Source organism: Vicugna pacos, chromosome 5 (assembly GCF_048564905.1).
Source record: "Vicugna pacos chromosome 5, VicPac4, whole genome shotgun sequence".
In the NCBI taxonomy this organism is placed as follows: Eukaryota; Metazoa; Chordata; class Mammalia; order Artiodactyla; family Camelidae; genus Vicugna; species Vicugna pacos.
Window position 1 is genome coordinate 5,303,000 of NC_132991.1, and position 23,104 is coordinate 5,326,103.

Consider the following 23,104-nt stretch of genomic DNA (forward strand, 5'->3'; position numbering starts at 1 on the left):
GTTAGTGTTTTTAACTTCTTGATTACATTGTTTTATTCCGGTGAGCATTATTTGCTACTTTTTGGCATCATTTATTTGGCTCTTCGATATTAAGCCAGGAGTATCTATTGCACTGAAACATCTTGCAATAAACTTTACTGAAACACACACCAGTCCGCAGTCTGCAGGGGTGGTAAACAAGCCCGTCTAGAAGTAACAAGACTGGATGTTAGCCTTGCTGTCTGGGACGAGTTCAACAGCGTCACTGGGTTGCTTGTTCCTCAACGACAGAAAAGGAGACTTGAGCATGAAATCTAGACAGCAAATCTCAATATTTAATCAGTAACTGCTTACCGAGTACCTACTCTATGTCAGAACGTGAGGGCTTTAGGATGGATGAGCAAGAGCTCACACTGCAAAACAGAAGACCCCCTGAAGGCTTTTGGTGGCTCACCTCTTCCGTTTCTACCCCTCAACTTTGAAGCACTTCTACAGACCCTCAAGGAATTAAAAACCCATCAAAGACAATGGAAATTAACCTGATATTTTTCTTAGGAAACTGGAGCAGAGTGAATGTGCGAGGGACATAAAACCCATTATTCAGTCACTTCCATGAGTTTCTTCCTCTTTCCTTCGATAGCCCTACTTGTCTATAACATGAGGTCCTTCTGGGAGTGGCACTGCCAACTCTGTGGCCAAACCTGCGCACCTAGAGCCCTCACGGCCAGAGCCGGCCCCTGCTTCCGGGAGGGCCCGCCCGGGCCACCGAGGGCAGCGCGCCAAGCCCGGCCCTGGGACAAGACCTCGGCAACCACCTCGCGCTCCTCGACACCAGCCTCCGTGACAGTCATCGACGCAAATGGGACTCTGAGTCCCAGTCTCACATCCCCTGACGACCCCACAGCACAGCAGAACGCTGCACGGAGGCTGGCTGTTTGGACCAGTGCAAGCAGTTGCTGGGGCATCACCAAGGAGTGAAGTAGAGGCAGGGAGACTTCAAGCCCAGCAAACACTGCTCCCCAGCCTCTCCGTGCACCTGCCCCAGCTTCCCGTCTGTGTCCTCGGGGGAATTCATGTGCATACAGACAGCTGGCTGGAGCTGCCTCCTCCGTGGCTTCCTGGTTTGTTCCTCTCCCAACTGAAGCTGGCACGGCCAGCCACTTTTAAGTACAGACCACCAGCTCCCCTCCCTGCCTGATGAGGCAGCAGACTGTAGAATATGCCCCAGCCAGGCTGGGGGCAGCTCGCCCCATGCACTGTCTCCTACTCCCCGTCCTCCAGTGTTGGGACCTCCCTCTCACAGACAGTGGCTCCTCTTGCCCCTGAACAGCTCCTTGAGTCCCATTTCCACCCTCAGCAGGTGCCACCGACTGGTCCCAAGGGGACTTGGGCAGGCAGAACGCAGCACTCAGGACCCCTTCCTCAACCCTGCTGTTCAGACTTAGGATTCTCAGAAACCACAGGGAAGAAGTCATCATTTCAGCAAAAGCACCCATAATAAAAAAAATAAAACTTCTACCAAGCATCGCAGATCACTTTGGATAAGATTTTCCAACCCGGCTGGCTATTTTAATTTGGGAACTTTTTTTTTCTCTCTTATTTGATTTTGCTTATTCAGAAAATAGTTTTTGGCGCATGGATTGGACTGAGGGAGAATGAGACTCAGTTGTGGATAGTCTGTCCTCTCTGAGCATGTTGGCCAAACTAGTATCATCCAATTATCGAATGGATCATCTATTGGAAATGCAGAACCTTTTGTCACAGCTTGAAAAAAAAAAATGAGGTTCTTGGCTGATCCTAGAAGCCTTAGTTCTTTGCTTGAATAATTTACAAAGTTTTAAAAAGGAACAATATACCACTGAACATTAATCATAGTCATATTTTTTTTTCTAAGAAGAGCTTTGATAGCCTCGATTCAACTGAAGAGAGACAGGTTGGCACACTGTTTCATTCAGAGTCATAAGAGCATTATGTGGCTATATTCTAGGAATGATGGTGGCAGTGATTTTCTTTGCTCACTCACCAATGTTTCTTGGTATACTTGGTGTCAGATCCTGGGATGGCCAGGGTAAACAAAAAACAAAATTATTTTCTTCCTGGTTCTGACTGGGCAACTGGGCTGACTTTTTTTTAATGTCTCTGAATTGTCAGGCAATGAACAAGTAATCAAATATGATAAAAAGTAGTTTCAATGATTTAATTCTAACGGCATATATACATAGTAGAGCTATAAATCTATATGCTCTCTTTTACATTCATATAGAATATTAAAAACTGCCACATTTTTATTTATCCTCTCTAAAAATTAATTTTAGGGTGATGTTCTGTCTCTAAAGTTTAGTCCAGTGTTTTACAGTTTTGCCACACTCACCTACCTAGAATTATAATTGAACCTTAATCAAAATGTGGGCATCTCCTTTCAAGGCTTCGACCAACTAATCAACCAAAGAAAAGGACAAATGTATTATAAGAAAAAAAATGGATTAATGCAAGAATAAGCTCTTAAATTGTGGGAAACAAATGGTTTCCAGTAAAAGTGGATTAAGGGATTATGTCTGCTTCTGGGAAGATGAAGTGGACATGATTTTCCCCATTCCTTCTGCTAAGTAAAATTAAAGACCTTGAACATTCTATTAAAAGCAATGTAAAAAGACTGAACGGTGGGGGCAAAAACTAGGCAGACCATCAAGGGACATCAGTATCCAAAAATTGAAACACAATTGTGTTGCGGCTTTTTTTTTCTTCTTTAATACACCAGACTGGGAGCTGAAAAAGTCAGCAGGCACAAATGCCAATAAGTACAGACCAAAAAAAAAAAAAAAAAAAAAGCCACAGTAAAAGCCAGCTCTATCTACAAAGGATCAGGAAAATGTCAGCCTAGTAAGACAGAAAACAGTTTTTAAATAATGGCTCTCCTCCAGCCAAACACCACAGAACATACTGGACACCCTACCTCCACCCAGCATCAGTAAGGGCCCAACGAGGAGTCTAGATTTCCATCCTCACTGGGCCCTCGTGAGGAATCCCAACACATCTGCTGGGCTGATTTCAGAGAAATCAAGTAGGGAGATGGGGCCTTCATCCTCACTGGGCAGTAATAAGGCCCTGGTCCTCCCTGGTGTCAGTCGCGACTACCTGGGAGCCTTGGCTTTGCACCCACCAGGAGCAACGAGGCAGCCCTCCACCTTCCTGCTGGTGGAGTCAGAGAAACCTCAGTGGAGAGTCAGAACCTCATCCATGCCCAGTGGTAATGAGGCCACCAGCCCTGTGGGTGGGGACCACATGGAGGCCAATAACGCAACACTCCTGTTCTTCCCGTCTGACGGGCATCAGCAGAGGTGCGCTGCTCAGCTCTGCTCGGCACCAACAGGAACCTCCCTCAGGTGCTGCTGGAGGGCAGGAGGCTTGATTCCTGCCTATGCCTGGCAGAGATCAGGTGCATCCTCTCTTTCCCTGCTAGACCAGCATCAGAGGAAGCCAGTTAAAACAGAAGGTTACATAACGTCAGGGGCCTCAGAGCATAATACCCAAGAGGCCCAGTTTTCAGTTGAAAATCAGTTATCGCATGAAAATCAGGAAAATCTCCCCTTTGACTCGAGTGAAAGGACAACCAATAGATGGCAACCCTGAGATGACAAAGATGTTAGAATTATCCAATAGAAAAGTTAAACCAATCATCATAAAATGCTTCACCAAGCAATTATAGACATTCTAGAAATAAAAACGGCTCAGCAAATACGCTGAAGATAGAAAGAACATATGACAAGTTTAGAATTGCAAAATATAATAAGGAAAATATAAAACTAATGTATAGTTTTAACAGCAGAGTGGATGGGAGAGAGGGAAGAATTAGTTAACTGGAAGACAGAAGAATAGGAATTACCTAATCTGAGCAACAGAGAGACAACAGACTGAAAAAACAAAAAAATTTAAAAAAAAACATAAAAACCCGACAAAAAGAGTCTTAGGGACCTATGAGACTATAACAAACAAAAGTCTAAAATTTCTGTTACCGAAGTCTGTAAGAAGAGAAAGATGACAGGGCTGAAAAAAGTGCTGAAATAAGTAATGAATCAGAACTTTACAGATTTAGCAGAAGATCTAAAGCTATGGATTCAGTAAACTGGGAAAACTCCAGACCAGGGTAAACAAAAATCCATCCACACTGAGGTACTTTCCAGTTAAACTCCTGAAAACAAAAGGGAAAAAAAAAAAGTATATATTGAAAGCAGTGATGAGAAACAAAACATTTCCTACAAAAGGAAAATGATTCAAATAACCATAAATTTATCATCATAAACCACAGAGGTCACCCAGTAAGTGATGACAGAAAAATTGTCAACTTCTGAGAGAAAATAAACATCCATGCAGAATTTTGAATCCAGCTAAAATATCTTTGAGGAGTGAAGAGAAATTCACGATGTTCCCAAAGAAAGGAAAAATAAAAGAACATCTGGCCAGCCAGCAGATCTATCTTAACAGATTAGCTATAGAAATTTGTGCAAAAATAAGAAAAATAATGAAAAGGAATTTTGTAATATTAGAAAGAAAGGAAAACAATGGAAGGAGTACACCCATGAATAAAGACATTTTTCTTCTTTTTAATTCCTAAACTGTGTTTGACAATTGAAGCAAAAACTTTACCATGTACATTCGCACAGAATACCAACTGGACTTGGGCAGAATATCTCTTACTTCTGAAACACAAGGAGAATCCTCACAAAAATGGATGAACAACACGTTTATTCTGTGTATATATACCACAGAGAACTATATTCAATATCTTGTAGTAACCTATGATGAAAAAGAATATGAAAACAAATATATACATGTGTATGTATGACTGAAACATTGTGTTCTACACCAGAAATTGATGCAACACTATAAACTGACTATACTTCAATTAAAAAAAATAAATGTTCTAAACATAGATCATAGTGATGCTTGAGCAACTCTGAATATACTAAAAACTACTATGTGTACTTCAAACACATACATTTAATGGCATGTAAATTATATTTTAATATTTTAATTTAATTTTACATTTTAATGTTTAATATTTCAATACATATTTTAATTAAGGTTATATTTGTAATAAAGATATCAAAAATAATTACTGCTATTTCTAATATTCTGTCTAGTTTTACAAACAAGAAGAGGTAGAGAAATAGTACTCCAGAAGTTAAGGGGGGCACCATTCTGAATTTACAGCTAAGATGACAGTAACCCCAGATTTTCTGAGATGCTATCAGTTTCAAATGTTTTATCCCATCGTCCCTGGGGCAGCTGCACTTGTGTGAAGATATAATACGCATTTTCTGTTTGACACTCATAATCTCAATAACTTTAACAAGTGGTTCTTTCATCAGTTTCAGCTTTTGATCACCAGAACTCTTTTTCAACGGTCTTTCACACTCAGATATGTCTAAAAGTAGATATTTTTCAGAAAATAAAAACAAAGGAAAGGAAATTAATGTTTGGTTGAAAATAAGTCCTATACATATAAAGTTTCTTTTCCTTGGCAGCACATTTCTTTCCTCAGAATAAAAGATGATTCCTGTAGATTTCATTGTGGACAACAGCTGATGGCGTATAGAGCCCCTCATTAAAGTGGTTTCCTTTTGTGGGTGCACACTGGTCACGTGAGACAGGCATCACGATGGTGCTGTGATGGTGTGGTGAACAGGTGTGAGCTCCCAAGACAGACAGGCTCAGGTGTCAGTCCTATGGCTACCTGAGCAGGTGAGTATCTCTTTGTTGCTTGGAAACTGAGAAATTAAACGTCACTTTAGGAGCACCACGACGATTCTATGAGAATAAAAGATTATGTGTAGTGCCTTGACGGTGCCTTGACCATTCTTTTCTGCATGCCTTGGTGTCCAGAGCATGGGATAGCTGCTTCCTCATTCCAGACTTTGGATCGTTTTTTAAAATTAATTAATTAATGTATTTATTTATTTTTAATTGAAGTACCATCAGTTACAATGTGTCAATTTCTGGTCTACAGCACAATGTCCCAGTCATGCATATACACATATATATTCGTTTTCATTGTTTTTCAGTAAAGGTTATTACAAAATATTGAACATAGTTCCCTGTGTTATACAGAAGAAACTTTTTTTTTTAAATCTATGGATCACCTTCTTAAAAGCACTTCAACCATTTACTCAGACTGTATTTATTGACATGTAATGCCTAACATATGTTTCAGTATTTCATTTTTAATACTTTTCTATAATTAGTTAAAAAAACAAACAAACAAACAGCTGAACAGGGAGGGGAAGGGCTCAGTGGTGGAGCACGTGTTTAGCATGCACAAGGGCCTGGGCTCAATCCCCAGCACCTCCATTCAAAAAATAATTTAAAAGCAACCAACTGAAAATGAGATCAACATACCTGGAGAATCCTTCTGCCTAGAGATTTTATTAAAGCAAATTCTTAGATTTACAGAAACCATGTTATGTGTTTTGTCTCTGAAGTGGCTGTTCTATTTCATGTCGCCTAGAAACCATGTGTATAACAACGTTTAAAAAAAAAATTCTCTATTGTGTTTCTCTTGACCACTGAGCTAGGGGAGGATTTTTCAAAGCTACTTGTGAATCCTGCTAAAATTGTCTAGATAAATATAATGCTTCTTTTTTAAATCCCTCCAACTGCCTTTACTCTGTCATCCCAATTAATTTGCTTATATGTGGAACATTACCAGTTGACGTTGCTTTACAGACCAAACATACTACACTTCCATTTCTTGGAAGTAATTCTGATGTGTCACTGCATTGGGCAACTGCTCTTCTTATAGGGAGGTTTTTAACGCAAAAAAGCAGGCAACAAGTGTTCTCATACCCAAAACATACCCAAATCAAAGAGGAGATATTTACATAGTTAAGGGAATATGGTATTTGTAATTTCTCTATCATATAAAGATACACTAGAGTCAACCATTTCTATACAAATATCAATAGCGATCTGTATACCTTTTTAACTCAAACACTTCTGATCAGACTCATTTTAGCAGTGCCGAGAAGTGAATCAGCTTTTCTCTTTCTTTTCTCTTTCTTTCTTTTCTTTTCTTCTTTCTTCCTTCCTTTCCTTCTTTCTTTTTCTTTCTTCTTTCCTTTCCTTTCTTTTTCTTTCTTCCTTCCTTCCTTTTTCTCTCTCTCCTCCCTCCCTTCTGAGTAGTTTGAGCTACCCCATAAAGGATTTTTTTTCTTCATTCACACATGCATGTAAATATAGCAGAAATCATCATTTGACCCAGCATATACCAGTTTCATCTCTTCCTCAAAATTCTATAGAAAATACCAGAAGTCGGGGTATGTCCAAGCCTCCCCAACTCTGAACTACACGGTCCTAAAATGCCAATGAATTTGCACCCCTTAGAATAACGGCCCCTCCTGGGTGGTGGAGCCACCTGCCTTTATTATCTTTAATATCCTCTGCACTAAAAAGCTTCTTAAGAAATCACTCAGCCTCACAGCACTTAATGAAAAATGGGAACTTTACAGCTAATGAAACCAGCCAGTCCATTTTAATTCCACGCTTAATTTTCCTTGGACATAGCAAACATCTCTGTGGTGGGAAAAAAAATCTGTAATAACTCTTCTTACTCTTAAATCATGTTCAAATTACACTGCCGACAGACAGGTCTGCACTTGGCCAAGTCAGAAGAGAGCAGCCTTGCTTATGGATAGAGACCAGGGCGCTCACCCTAATGGAATTCATGCCTATCAGCTCTTGCAAGCTAGGACTGTTTATTTACTTTTTTTTTTTTTGAAGCTACTTTTTTTGCCTAGACTCCAACCGAAAAAAAGAGTCAGGATAAGGGATTGCTCTGTGCCATAGCTTCGTCTGAGACGAAATGGCATCAGTAACAGTCCATTTATTTTAGATCATGCAATATTCAGTTCCCGCACAGCAAGATGGGAGAGCAGGTCCCTAACTTTCTCTCCCAGAATCCATTAATATTAATAGACTGAATAATAGGGATGAAAAGCTGCCCTGAGTGGAGCATGTAACCTACTTTTTCAGCCTCCCAGCCACTTCTTTCTGACGTCATCCCTTCCATCATTAAATATTTTAAGTTCACATGTAGATGCAGGGATTTTATTGGTTCATAACTATTTTTTATCATGAAACTAACTGACATGAGATTCTTCTGTGGTGGTAATTTTGTGAAAATAAGAAAATTTAAAATTTCACCAAGTCAGATTTGGCACACATGGAGACACACATCCGTATCATGTCACATGTCTTGTCTAACGTTCAAAACAGAGGACAAATAGCAAAGCAGAAACATAAACTACATGTCTTAGGGCGACTTTTCTTGTTAGCTTCTGATTCTTTTACTGTTAATTCTGGTCCATTTGCTCTCCTTTAAATGATATATTGGAGAGATGTGTTTACTCTGTTTTCTGCTAGCGTGTGGGCTTACTAGACACCAGTCATTATCGCCGAAGAAATACTCATGACCATTTTGCATTTTAAGTTTGGTTTTGGAAATCCATGTGGTCTGACATGTTTGAAATGTCAAAGAAAGCGATGAGCCTGAAACATGAAGCTTGACCTCCACGGACCTCTCCCCTCTTTGAGCTGTTACCCTGGTGCTCTGTCTCTAGGATGTCCTGAACTGCTTCAGTTGCAGCATGTTTTTCCTATAAAAAGAATGAATAGCTGAAGGATTGCTAAATACATATATGTATATAAAATGTATTTATATATATTATATATACATATATATGTTAAGAAGTGAATAATGTATTTGTTCACCAAAATAAAAAAAAAACCAAGATGTGACAGTTTCTTTTTTTGCAGGGGGGCAATAAGGTATTTTGATTGATACTGGGAATCAACCAGGACCTCGTGCGTGCTAAGCACATGCTCTCCCGCTGAGCTATACCCTCCCTTCTAAATACGGCAATTTCCTGTGATGAACTGTGTCTGAATTCCAAAAACTCTATATTGACTCGGTGAAGAACTTTTCAGTTCTGGTATCAAGACAAGCCTCATCAAATGTGTGACTTTTGAACTGATCTTTCCTCAGATATACATCCTTTTTCTTCCCACCTCCTACTGACCTCTGAGTTCCACCCACTTCTCTATAACCCCACTGACAATTTCCAAGTTCATGGCTTCAAAGCCCTCTCCTAGCCTAGTAAAATGGCTTCCTAAATGGTCTCTCTGTCTTCGGTCTTTCAATCTCCAGTCCATCCAACATAGAGCTGTCAAAATTACCTTCTTCAGATCCAGATCTTTTCCTTAAATGACATCAAAGGCCACACATTGTGGTACCTGGCCTACAGGGTCCTTATTATCTGGCCTGGCTGCTTCATAAACTGTGCTCTGAGCCTCTGCACCATCCATCCTTGCTGTGCGTCAGAATTTTCAAACTTCGTGAGTATGTGCTTTGACACGGCGCTTCTATTTTCCAACTTGCTCACTTGTCCTTTATGAACTTGCTCAGATGTGTTAAATTCTGCGAAGACTCTCCAAGATGACCTTCCACCACGCAGCCCTAGATTCTTCTGTCTTTCCTACATCTGCTGGACCTTCTGACCACGTTCTCGGTGCACCTGCCTGCTCTGCTGTCTGTCCCACTTCCCTGACTGCAGACAGCTTGCGGGTGTATCTTTGACGCTCCGTGTAAGCACAGGGCCTGCCACATGGCAACTGTTCTAACATCTCTGTTTAGTGACTGAGTGATCGCATGCGTCAGTCAATGTATGTTGCTGAGCTTATGCTGAAAGGAATGAAGTTTTAAAAATAGCGCCTCTACTCACTTATGTATGGGGGCCATTTTCACGAGTTTTTAACTGTTTGTATTTTCTTTACTCACTATGACTTGTCCCCGTGAGCGTGGGAATAGCTAGTTTAACCTGAAGCAGTCAGATGAAGGTCTGTAAGTGTGATCATCTAGGCAAACAGAGCTTCAACAGGAAAATAATCAAAAGGTGTTTTTGGAAAAAGAAGAAAAGGAAGAGCGAGGGGGAGGGTATGGCTCAGTGGTAGAGTGCCTGCCTAGCATGCACGAGGTCCTGGGTTCAATCCCCAGGGCCTCCATTAAGAAAATAAATAAACCTAATTACCTCTCACCACAGAACACAAAAATCAACTAAAAAGTGAGTCTTAAAAGAAAAAAAAAAAAGAGGAAGAGTGATACATGGTAAATTACAAAGGAAAACATGAGGCAATTATTAACTGAAGAAACAGATGCTCTGAAAGAAAATGTCTATTTTCCACAGTCGTTTATTGACTACTACTGACAGTTCTTTATTTTCGATAAACACTTTATTTATTTATTTTCAGTAAGTAGTTTTTATTTTCAATAAACAGTTCCTCTTGAATACTGATCTGGAACCATTTAGACGCTAGACATTCAGAGTGAAAAATGGCAAAAGAATGCCAGTCACCACAGAGCTTATCCACTAGGATAATACACTTTTTATCCTGTGATGACAACTCTCTTTTAGGTAAATTGCTCTGAAAGTTGACTAATATATATATTTTTTCAGATTAGAGACAAACTGTATTCTTGGTGGAGGCAAAGTGTGAAAGTGTGTGTGTGTGTGCATGTGAATTACAGAGCTAACTGCTCCTCCGCCATCACGGGCAGCCTTCACAGATGGTATTAATAATAAAAAGAAACGGGTAGAAGCAGCATTTGGAGAGGTGGTAGTGACTAGCAGACAGAGCAGGTCACTTGAGCAGATCATGTCCGGGGAATGAAATGGAAAGGCTGGTTGCAGCAGACAGATCTTTTGTGTTATTTCATTTAAAAACATGGATGTATTATTTTGGTAAACATTTATAAATGCCAAAAATTTAAAAGAGAGCATTCCAATATGAAGTTTTTATTTTTGGAGGTGGGGGGGAGGTGGTCATTGGGTTTGTTTGTTTATTTAGTGGAGATACTGGGGATTGAACTCAGGACCTCGTGCCTGCTAAGCACACGCTGTACCACTGAGCTACACCCTCCCCCAAGAGCAATCCTATATGAATAAGACATTTTACTGTTTCGGTGAGTTACTTATGATGTGATGGCATGCTTTTCTACAAATACAATCATTTTAAAATGCTTTGTTTACTCAAAGATATTATCAATTATGTTACTATGATCTACATTACTTCCTACCTAAGCGACCACATGAGAAATTTCCATTCAATATACTGCTAGAATAAAATGGAGTACTTTTTAAATTAGCAGGTCTCTTCTCTTTGATAGGGAAATACAATGGAACACATAACCCTTTATTACTTGGCCGCCAGGGAACACAAAATGGACAAATATGTGGTGGCCAACATTTTTTTTTTTCCTTTTCAATTTCTGATTTAAAAAAAATCTAATCCTATTTTACAGCTTTATTATTTATGACTTCTCTTTTATTCTGCCTCCAACCCTTTTGGCAAGGAAGTGACACATGAATAAATAAAGTAATAAGATGTGCTATAAATGTGACAAGAAAAAGTCCACAGATCCTAAGAGGATTTCATACTTTAGAATGTGAGATGCTGGGGTCAATCTAAGTATGGCAGTGAGAACGGTGACTGTCAGCAGGGACCCGCAGCAGAATCAGTACAGCTGTAGACAGATGAGGGACAGTTCAGAGGTGAATACACTGCACATTACTATGTACGGATATTTTGTTTCGGTAGGAGTCAAATGATATTAAGTAAAAAAAAAGAAAAGAAAAAAACAAAACGGCATTAATGAAACTGTGTTATCAATCCTCTGGTAGACGATTAACAGAAAATGATGGCAGGCTTTCTATCAACCATGAATGGAAAAAAAAAAGGTGAGGAGGAGAGGGGAGGGAGAAGAGGAGGGGAGGAGGAGGGAAAGGGAGAAGGGAGGAGGGGGAGATTGCATGAATTGGAAATCTCTAGTTGGGCTTTTTACATCATAAAGCCAAGGCAGCTTTTCCATAATAAACATGAGGTAGATGTTAGAGTCAGAACATCTTTCATATGCATTCTAACCAAAGCCTTCTCAATTTGCAGATAAAGACAGCAAGGCGGGGGGGGGGGGGGGGGGGGGGGGGGGGATGAATTTCTGCTCTTGGTCCTAAATTCTTCAAGCTCTCTTGCTCAGCAACCTCGTCTCACTGCCTCCGTCCTCCACTCCCTCCTTGCTGCCAATCAGAGGTTCACCAGACAAGTGTGTTTTAATTCTTGCCAATCCTTGTGTGAGGTTGGATTATGGTATTATTTCAGAATTTGTATTACATGGCTTTACCATCTTTCCAAAAATCATTGCACATCTTAAATTCTGCTAGGCTAAAATCGTTCAAATGAATGAAAATATATTAAGGTATCCAAATATAAATTCAGTAACAATGAGAAATGAGAAGCCTACTGGGTGAGACTAATGACCACATATGTTTGATTCTCTCATTTTGTATCACGCCATAACATTTGGCCTTAGCTTTAGAATTTCCCATGGGAACGGGATTAACAATAATCCACAGTTTAGAGCATATTATCTACTGTTCTCAGTCTTTTTCTTACTCTACAACACAGAAATATTTACCTCACTTTAGAGAGAATAAAACTGAGGGGCAAAGAGGTGAAAGCACCACGATCAAAACCAAGAGTTCAGAAAGGAGAGAAACCTGGATGCGTGTTTCCCCAGCATCAAAGCAGATTCTCTTTCTGTTATAAATGCAACTGAAACACCAGTAAGAATCATCAATAATACAAATGCTTTATTCAGATGCACTTGTGAGGCCATGGAAACTGGATAGAAATTTCTTAATCTCCTTTTTTTTTTTTCAGAGGATGTTTTTAGCTTGCTGGTTAGGTTAATAAATCCTTCACAATTTAGACATTGTGTGCTATACGGAGGGTTAATGTTGCTATGAGAACTTCCATTTCTGATATTTCTGACATCTTATTTTCAGCTTGTCAGTTTTACCGTGCCATTAGCACTGGCACTCTGTTTTTTCAGTCATTTATTTTCAAAAGAGCCCTTCCATTCTGGAGATCCAGAATTACATATCCAATAATTGATTCACTGGGTAATGAAACCCCAGACACGAACACATTTCTGCCGTGGTGAGGAAAGATTTCCCAGTAAATCAGATGAACTGACTTTCTTTTTATTAATGAAAAATTCCTGGCTGTAAGTTGAATCTTTTCCTGTTCCTGATATATTTGGAAATATCTCTGCACTAAAGACGGAAGTCTGAGCTGGCTACCATTTTGGTTCTCATGGCTGGTCAACCACATGGAAGATGCTGAGAACAAAATCGTCACCTAAGTATCCCCATCCAGGTGAGGGATCCACACAACAGGTGCATCGCCTTTAAGAGGCTTGAAAACTGAAGCCACAGAGGTGAGTCAATTACATCATGTCAGTGGTTTTGGCTAAAAATATAAAATATGGTGAGAAGGCACTGGGCTGTGTTTAAGAATTGGCTCTGCCAATTATGGGACTATATCACTTTATTTTAGTTATTTAGTTTCTTTTTAAATTTTGTTTTTTATTAAAGTGTAGTTGATGTACAATGTTAGTTTCAGGTGCACAGCAGAGTGATTCAGTTACACATATACATATATACATTTTTTCAGAATATTTTCCACTATATGTTGTTACAAGATATTAAATATAATTCCCTGCGGTGTACAGTAGGTCCTTGTTTATCTATTTTATATACAGTAGTGTGTTTCTGTTCATTTCAAACTCTTTTTAGGAAAAAAAAATGAGCTGCAACTTCCTCATCTGTAGAATGGAAGTATGTCTACTCAAAATGGCCTGCAGCTTTTCATGAACTTTAATTTTCCAGACATACTAATATTTATTATAAAAAGTTTATAATTTATGCCACTGAACGTGTCTCTTGTAAATGCCTTTTATGATTGCATGGGAAAGGATGTTACGTGTACAATAAGACTTTAAAATTCATATTCCCCTAAGCAAGAAACAGAGGAATTGGGATATAGAGTTTTTGTTTCCAAAGTGCTTTAAAAAATAAGTGTTGACAAAGAAAGTCATCATCTTAAAAGGCTATAAAGAACAACATAAATTATTTATCTTTTAGCTCTGTCTTTTTCAAGTAACTAAAAGCTCCTGTTTACACGAGCAGTTTTCTACTAAATATGCATCAGTCACGTCTAGGGACTTAAGGAATTTCCCTGTGAGCCCTTCCTTAGTGTCCTTGTTAGTTTAGTGCAAATTACTGTATAGCTTTTAAATCAGAAAATTGCATTCGTGAAAGTAAGTACATTTTTATAATTCAAAATCTGATTCTGGCTGAATGATCTAACTACTGAAAGTGGGTTAGGTTAGACTCTGGAGTGTCTGAAATTCTAAAAATGTATAATTCAGCGAAGAAATAATAATTCATTACTTGAATCAGAAAATGTTGGATCAGTTTTTACCATTAGTGGGAAGTTTTCTATCATATTGCCTCCTGCTAATTTCATAGCAGGAATAGATGATATATTTCAAATAAAGTTCTAAATGATAGCAATAGCAAAAATATTATTTTTATCTCTTGCTCTCCCCCCATAAAGTTCACTATTTTTTTCTCATCAATTTTGTCTCATTTAATTGGATCCTCGCAGCAACTCTGTGACACAGATTTTGTCTAGTTAACAGACAAGAGGGTAAAAACAGAAAGAGGTACTAAGTATCTCAGTCATACACCAATTTGGTAAGTATCTCAATCAATCAAAATGCCAACTATTAACCAGAGGATACAGGACATGGGGCTAAAACATGCATGCTTCTCACTGTATAGCACTAATATGTTCAAACACATTTAACAATTTGAATGTTTTCCTGTTCCGATTCCTTTCATCCATTCTCATCTGTGGGTTTCAAATTAATGCAATTGTTTTCAATTAATCCAATAAATGTCTTTTGGATTTTACCTAATGCCAATGGAAATGCCCTTAGATATCCCTGAATTAAAGATCATGCATTATTTAAGTTAAATGATTTATTTTATTTTTTTTCCTAAATAGCAAGCAAGATGCCCTAAACCAGTATATGGTATCTGAATCACTTTCATTTGCATGAAAAATAAAATTACAGGCTGGTAATATTTTAGTGTCTGAAGACAACAGCCATTGCTGTCCAGGTAGAGTTTTCTCTTCTTGTACAGCCCAGCCCAGAAAAGGTCTCAGGTAAGCATGTGGTTTGGGGAAGAAACTGTCCTGAACAAAATGACAGACATGAAACTTGCTCTAACCTGATAACTTCAAGATCTTGCCCAAACACATGGATCTTACTAGGCCTAAGAAAAATGGCTGGAGGTCTGTCCACTGAATATCATGACATCATCTTCTCCTGCCTAATGGACACCCATTGCCCCATTTGATGTTCCTATAGGGCCTTCCCCCGAACAGAGTCAATGCTAATTTTTTTAGGGCCTTGCTCTCAGTAGACAGTCTTCTAATTCTTACGAAGACGTGAGTTTATACAGATTTCAAGTGCCAAGTAACTTTTTCAGCCTTTGCAAGGAAACAGTAATGGTGGAATTTCAGACATGACTAAATGGAGAGACGCCAGCATTACTGGGAAAAGGACCCTGGGCACAGCTTCTGTTCCTCTGCAATTCCACCTTGCACTCAGTCACTCTGCAGTGTGTTCATGAAATTGAGCAAGTCCATGGATACAGAAGCAACTGCACCTAATGTTTCTTATTAACTTAGTTATAGACCTTCAATAGGTAACTAACTGTCCATAGTCTCATCTATAAAATGAAGGAAAAAGCCACCACATTGTTACTGTAGAATGTGACATCATTGTGACTGCCTAGAATACAGCAGTCATCGGATACAAACTAAACTTGAAAACGAGGTCCACTGGGAGGCACTCCAATACGACGTCATTTAAAAGCTTCCATTCACAGGCTAAAAAAACTCACGATGTCCATGTGGCGTTGTAATTGGAATCAAATACATTCCTGTTGTTACTGCATAAAATATAATTCAGTATATCAACTTTTGTCTCACTTCATTCCTAAATGGATACCTGGTGACTCAAATGTATGTGTATGTGTTCATTCCTAGTACTGCCATAAAGAATTGCCACCAAATTACTGGCACACAACACAAATTTACTTTCTTAGAATTCTGGAGGCCAGGCATTCAAAATTGGTTTCACTGGGACAAGATCAAGGTGTCAGCAGGACCACGCTCCCTTGAAAGCTCTGGGAGAGAATCTGTGTCCTTGTCTTTGTGAGATGCCAGAGCTGCATCCCTCAACTTTCTTGGCTGCTGGTCCCTTTCTCCATCCTCAAAGCCAGCACTAAACCATCAAATTTTGCTTCCATCATCACATGGTCCTCTCTCGTCATCTCCGACTTAAATCTCTTGCCTCTACAAGGACCCTTGTGATTACAAATTTGGGCTTGCTTGGACAACATAGCATAACATCCCCATCTTAAGATCCTACATCTGTAAAGTCATCTTTCCTGTATAAACTAGCAGATTCACAGGAGCTGGGGATTAGAACACGGGTATCTTTTGTGTGTGTGTGCGTGCATGTGCACACGTGTGTGGAGGAGACCTCATTGGCCTAACACAGAACACAATGGGATTAAGCAATATGATGAGTTATTACAGAAGGAATATATTTAAGAAAGAAAGAAAACTTTAACCCTGATGTAATGCTTTTGATTTTTTTTTTCTATTTTTGTTTTGTTTTGAGATCATATTTGACCCAGAGATTTGCAATTCCTATGTAGCTATTATACAGTTTCCCCTTAGGTTAATATCTTACATAATCATGAGAAATTTATCTAAGTTTAGAAATTAACTTTGGTACAATGCTATGATCTAAATTATACATTTTATTTGGATTTCCCCAGTTTTTCCACTAATGACCTTTTTCTGTTTCAGAATCCTTTCCAAGGTCCCACATTAAATTCAATTGTCATGTTTCCTTAATCTCTCCAGTCTGTCATAGTTGATCAGTCTTCTCTTGTCTTCCAGGATCTTGACTTTTTTTGAAGAGTCATCTTGATTGATTAATAAAAAACACAAAGTTCACATTTTGTTTTCCACAGCTTTACACCATTTAGACAAATGAATAGAATTGCACTTCCACTAACATCTTTCTGTACTGAATATTTCTATCACCCCAAACGTTCCCCCAAGCTGTCCCCTGTGGACAGTCCCTGCCCTTCCAACCCCTGGCAACCACGGACTTGTTTGCTTCCATTTAGTTTTGCTTTATTGCATAAAATTATGCAAGCTGTATCTTTTTGTGTTTGTTTTCTTTCATTCACAAAAAGAAACATTTAACAAGCAACTAAGTTATTGTGCAAATCAACAGTGCGTTCCTTTAACAGGAGTAGTATGTTAATAATGTGTGGATGTATCACAGATTGTTCATGCATTCATGGGTTGAAAGACATCTGGCTTGTTTCCAGTTTTTGGTGTTACTAATAAAGCTGCCATAAACATTCATGTATAGATTTTTATGTAAGCACAATATTTCATTTTTCTTGGGTATAAATCTAGAAGAGAGGTTTCTGGGTTGGATAATATGAATGTGTTTAACTCTATTAAAAAAAAAAGCCAAACTTTTTTTCAGATACGACTATTTCACTAGTAATGAATGAATATTCCCTAAGCAAAGGCTTTTAAAAAATTTTTAATTGAAATAAAGTTCTATTTACCAAATGTTTCTTTTACATTTTTTACAAATGATAATACATTTTTAGAAAAGATAATACTTTTGGTGTTGTGTCTGTTTAGTTAATTCAAAATCACATGAGTTTTGCCCTGTTTCCTTCTGGAAAATTTTAGTTTTAGGTTTTACTTTTAGGTCATGAATCACTTTGAATTCATTTTTGTATTACAATGGAGAAAAGACAGTCTCTTCAGCAAATGGTATTGGGAAAACTGGACAGCAGCGTGAAAGTCAATGAAGTTATAACATTCCCTCACACCATACACAAAAATAAACTGAAAATGGCTCAAAGACTTAAATATAAGACAAGACATGATAAATCTGCTAGAAGAAAACATAGGCAAAACATTTTCTCACATACATCTCAGCAATGTTTCCCTAGGGCAGTTTAACCAGGCAATAGAAATAAGAGCCAAATAAACAAATGGGACCTAATTAAACTTACAAGCTTTTGCACAGCAAATGACACCATAAGCAAAACAAAACAACAAACCTACAGAATGGGGGAGAGTATTTGCAAATGATGCGACTGACAAGGGCTTAATTTCCAGTATTTATAAACAGCTCATACAACTTAATAACAACAACAAAAACAAACAACCCAATCCAAAAATGGACAGAGGACCTAAACAAGCAATTCTCCAATGAAGACATATGAATTGGCCAATAGGCACATGAAAAAATGCTCAATATCACTAATTATCAGAGAAATGCAAATCAAAACTACAACGAGGTATCACCTCATACCAGTCAGAATGGCCATCATTCAAAAGTCCATGAATGATAAATGCTGGAGAGGCTGTGGAGAAAAGGAAAACCTCCTACACTGCTGGTAGGCGTGTAGTTTGGTGCAGCCATTGTGGAAATCAGTATGAAGATTCCTCAAAAACTAAAAATAGACTTACCGTATGATACAGCAATCCCACTTCTAGATATATATCCAGAGGGAATTCTAATTCGAAAAGATACATGCACCCCAATGATCCTAGTTGTACTATATACAATGGCCAAGACATGGAAGAAACCTCAATGTCCATCAGCAGATGACTGGATAAAAAAGTTGTGGTATATTTATACAGTGGAATACTACTCATCCATAAAAAAGAATAAAATAATGCCATTTGAAGCAAATGGATGGACCTAGAGATCGTCATTCTAAGTGAAGTAAGCCAGAAAGAGAAAGAAAAATACCATATGATATCACTCATATGTGGAATCTAAAAAAAATGGGGAAAAAAAGGACACTATGAACTCATCTACAAAACAGAAGCAGACTCAGAGACACACTAAACAATCTTATAGTTACTGGGGTAAGGGGGTGGGAAAGAATAAATTTGGGAGTTTGAGATTTACAAATATTAGCCACTATATATAAAAATAGATTTTAAAAAAAGTTTCTTCTGTATAGCACAGGGAACTATGTTGAATATGTTGTAATAACCTTTAATGAAAAAAATATGAAAATATATGTATGTATATGCATGACTGGGACACTGTGCTGTGCACCAGAAACTGACACCTTATAATTGACTGTACTTCAATTAAAAAAAAAGTATACTTAGGGATAAACTCAATCTCAAAATTTTACATTAAAAAACTTCATGTCAACCCAAAAAGAAAAAAAAAATTTGTATTAGACATAAGCTGAAAGTTGAGGATTATTTTCTTAAAAAAAAAAACTCAATTAAGATATAATACACTTACCATATAATTTCCCCTTATTTAATTGCCTTTCTTTACCCCAAATAAGTTTTCTTATTCTAAGTCTACTTTGTCAGATATTAATATAACTAAGTAGCTATATTATAGCTATAATTAATACAATATAGTAAACTCTATATAATTCAGCTGTATGCATATATACTTAAGGTATATAATCATAGTTATAATTATATTAATACATAATTATGATACAAATTATATATTTATATATATTTAATATGTAATATACAGTATTAATATCTTTCAGTATTATATGATGTATAAGGTAAAATAATATAATTAAGCTCTATATAATAAGCTATAAATAATAAGCTATAATATAGCTTAAGTAGCCTTCTTTTGGTTAGTGTTACATGATTATAATCAATTCTTACCTTTTTATACCACCTATCAGCACCTGTCTCTAATTCGGTGAGTCTACACCAGTCATATTTTATGTGAATATTAATATAAATGAGTTATGTTCTTCCAGCTTGCTAGCTGTTTCCTGTTTCCTACATCTGTTCAGCCTCTTGTTTTCTCCCATCCTTCTCTTGAATGTCTTCCAGAATACCTTTTTTTTCTCTTCTATGGATATATCACCTATGTTTCTTTTAAACGTTTCTTGTTTGTATTGTCCTAGAATACTGATTTTAAAATAATCTAAGTCTCCCTTCAAATAACATTGTGCCACTTGACCTGAGGAGAAAACTTCACAACAGTGCAGTCCTGTCTTTATGCTTCCATCATTTGCACTGTGACTGCCACACCTTTTAACATTCACTACACATGCTACAGACACACAGTGCTTACATCCTCTTTTGCTTTATACAGTCAGTTGCATTTAGAACAATTAAATGCAAAAAAAAATTAACTTAATCTATTATTTTATATTCAGGACTAACCATTTCCCAGTACAGACCCAAATTTCAACCTGATCTCATATTCTTTCTTCCTGAAGAATTTTCTTTAACTTTTCTTGTAGGTATGCTGGCAATGAATTCTCTCAAATTTTGGCTTTCTAAGAAAGTTTTTATTTCTTTTTCATTTTTGGAAGATTTTCCACCCTGAGTTTTGAGATTGAATTCACAGTTTTGGGGGGACAGTTGTTTATTTCAGTAGTGCAGGTCTTGAAACATGGTAAAAAAAAATGAGTGTTTATTAAAGAAATTGATCCATCAATTCAAATTTGACAGATTGTTCACCTATTATTTTTAGAGTGTATTTTGTATATTCCATATTGGATGGTATTTATCTTTCTTCTGGCCATGTCTACTGGCCATTTCTTCCCACTTAAATTTTGCTTTTCTTTCACACAAGTAATCAAGACTACGTCTGCAATACTTAACTAAAACATCTGGCTCATTCCAATAACTGAATGAGCAGAAACCATAGTAATATAAATAAACAAAAATATCAATCTGAAAAATCAGTCCAATTGTTTCTCACCACAAAGATGATGCAGACAGTTGACTGGCTGATTTTTTTCCCACTGTTCAGTGCCTTGCTTTAAGACTATGGTGACATAACTTGCAAGTGGGTGCACTGAGTCCTTGAGTTAGAGGCAAGTGTCAGTATCTCAGTGACAGACGTTTACTGTCTCCGGTTTCAGGAAAGAAGCCCGTTTGCTGAAAGTATGTGGGTGCAGACCACAAGGAAAGATGGCCAACTACCCAACCTGGATAGTTCTGAAAAAAAAATTGGAAAAAGTGTATGATCTCTCTGTAGGGAGGAAGCAGTAAGATCTCTGAACAGATCTGAGAGAATATGCTGGGCGCACTGGGCCAGTAATATTTTCATCTAGATAAAGTGCATCTTATGCCATCTATGCATATTTGAATTATTCATTGATTTATCTAAAAATGATGCTTTCAAATATCTCTTCTGTAGAAACTTAATAACTTCCAGACACCTATAAAACTTGCCACATTTGACCAGAAACATCTGCTCTGTTCCTCCGTAAATTATGTCCTCCTTTGGGTAAAGATCTATTTTTTTCACCTCCATCATTGCCAATAATTACTGAAGTACCTGAAACTTCCTAGCTATAATTCAGCTTGTGATGACAGGAAATGGGAAAATAATAAATTGTCTAAATTATTGTCAACATGGTCAGTAAATTATTGTCAACATGGTCAGTAAAGATGTTGGTAAAGAGACAACTTAGAAAAGGAGCATATTTTCCTCTTCTAGTTGGAGTTTTTTAGGAACCAGAGAAATCCCCACTTTTCAATTGCCGGAAGCTCATCTTCACTGAGGATATTAGAATCTAAATGTTTAAATGACTTTGCACATGCTAATATCAATGAGTTAATTTGAGGGGAAGTGCATTGAGGACAGTGTGCCAAGCCAACCACCCAGTATGTATGTGAAGGGGATGCACAAAGGAAACGAGTGTGTCCTAAGTTGGAACTCATCGGGCATCTAGAAGGAGACTCTTGAGGACAGACAGCAACACCAAGACTCAAGGATTAAGGGTAAGACCCTCCGCTATGGAAAAGCCACAACCAAATAAAGGATTAAAGTGATTTCAAAATGAGCTGTGGAATTTGAATGAAAATTGTGTTTTCTATGCAACCACTTCTTACATAAAATGTGAGGAAGTGTCAAAACTGTCACTTGACTAATGAGCATTAAACACATACCTGGAGAAACACTAGATTGCAGAAGGACAGGTTTTCAAACTCACTAACCAAGACATAGAGACCTGGTCATGCTCTTATTCATTTATTTATCTGAATTCTATCTCATTTTAGAAACAAGAGGCAGACCCCACCGTGTATAGCCCACCATAGGGCAGCAAAGGGCAATGGCTCAGAGCGTTAGCTTTGGAGCTGGAGTGACTGAAATCATATCCTGTCTCTGCTTTTGTCTAGTCATATGGTCTTTGGCAAGTTACTTACTTCTTCTCTGTCCCTCAGACCATGGAAATGAACTTAATAGTTTACCTTCCCAAAAGGCTTGTTGTGAGGATTCGATGAGATAACAAAAGCAGATCTTACAGCAGAGTCTGGCACGTGGTGTCATATGAAGGTTTATGTGCATTTTTATCATTATTACGAGGCCGTGTGAAATACAAGATACTCAAAGTAAGGGCTAAAGAAAATGCAAAGAACAAGAGTAAGAATATTAGTGACCTTCAGAATGAGTTTGAAAATGTATACCCATGCTCTTTCGATATGTGGGTCACGGTTTTGATTCTACTCTTGCCAGAGCCCCAGCCTAAAACTCTGATAAGTGACACATTTCATTGGGATCATAAAATTAAACAGAAATCAACTGTTGAGTGGATGAATAACTGTGCTGGATGGTGCGGCAGGCTGTTTCTCCCAAGCTTGCTGACAAAGAGGAAGGCTCCAGTTGAATGAAGATGCCCTTAGGTATGCATGCTTCTAGCAGATCAAGGCTGGCCTCACAAGAGACGCTTTTAGAACAAGGACTCTGATTCAAACCCGGTTCAAGCAAAGTCCATTTGTGGAGGACTCTGATTTCCAGTATTCCACTCTCTGTTTTTTCCACCTGACTTGGGCAATGAGAAGGAAACAAAGGTTAATGCACAGTAATGACCCTGAAATGATGAGTTTAAAATGGGATTTTTTTTTTTTTCAGGCAAAGAATCTCACTGTTGCATTGGAATTAAACTGTTGTTGGGATATTGTAGATTTTTTTCTTCTTGCGACTCATGTTACCCTTTACATCCCTGGAGTTTTTTTAGGTACATCAGTTATACCGAAAAAGCACCATTAGACACTAAAATTTCCACTACAACGGGCTGAATAGAAATCT

The 23,104-nt window shown here is 37.9% G+C and overlaps 1 long non-coding RNA gene across 3 annotated transcripts in view; it reads right to left on the minus strand.

The window, feature by feature from the left end:
- Window positions 1-8,557: 8,557 nt before the first annotated feature.
- LOC140696317 (uncharacterized) overlaps window positions 8,558-23,104 on the minus strand; it is a 74,258-nt gene continuing 59,711 nt past the window's right edge. For 2 of the 3 annotated variants that reach the window (XR_012072473.1, XR_012072471.1), the window contains exons 3-5: window positions 22,267-22,841; window positions 20,768-21,006; window positions 16,753-16,940 (exon numbers count right to left, since the gene is read on the minus strand). This is a non-coding gene — a long non-coding RNA (uncharacterized lncRNA). Of the gene's footprint in view, window positions 8,631-16,752; window positions 16,941-20,767; window positions 21,007-22,266; window positions 22,842-23,104 lie in introns of those variants that run through there. The other variant, XR_012072472.1, reaches the window with a different exon arrangement.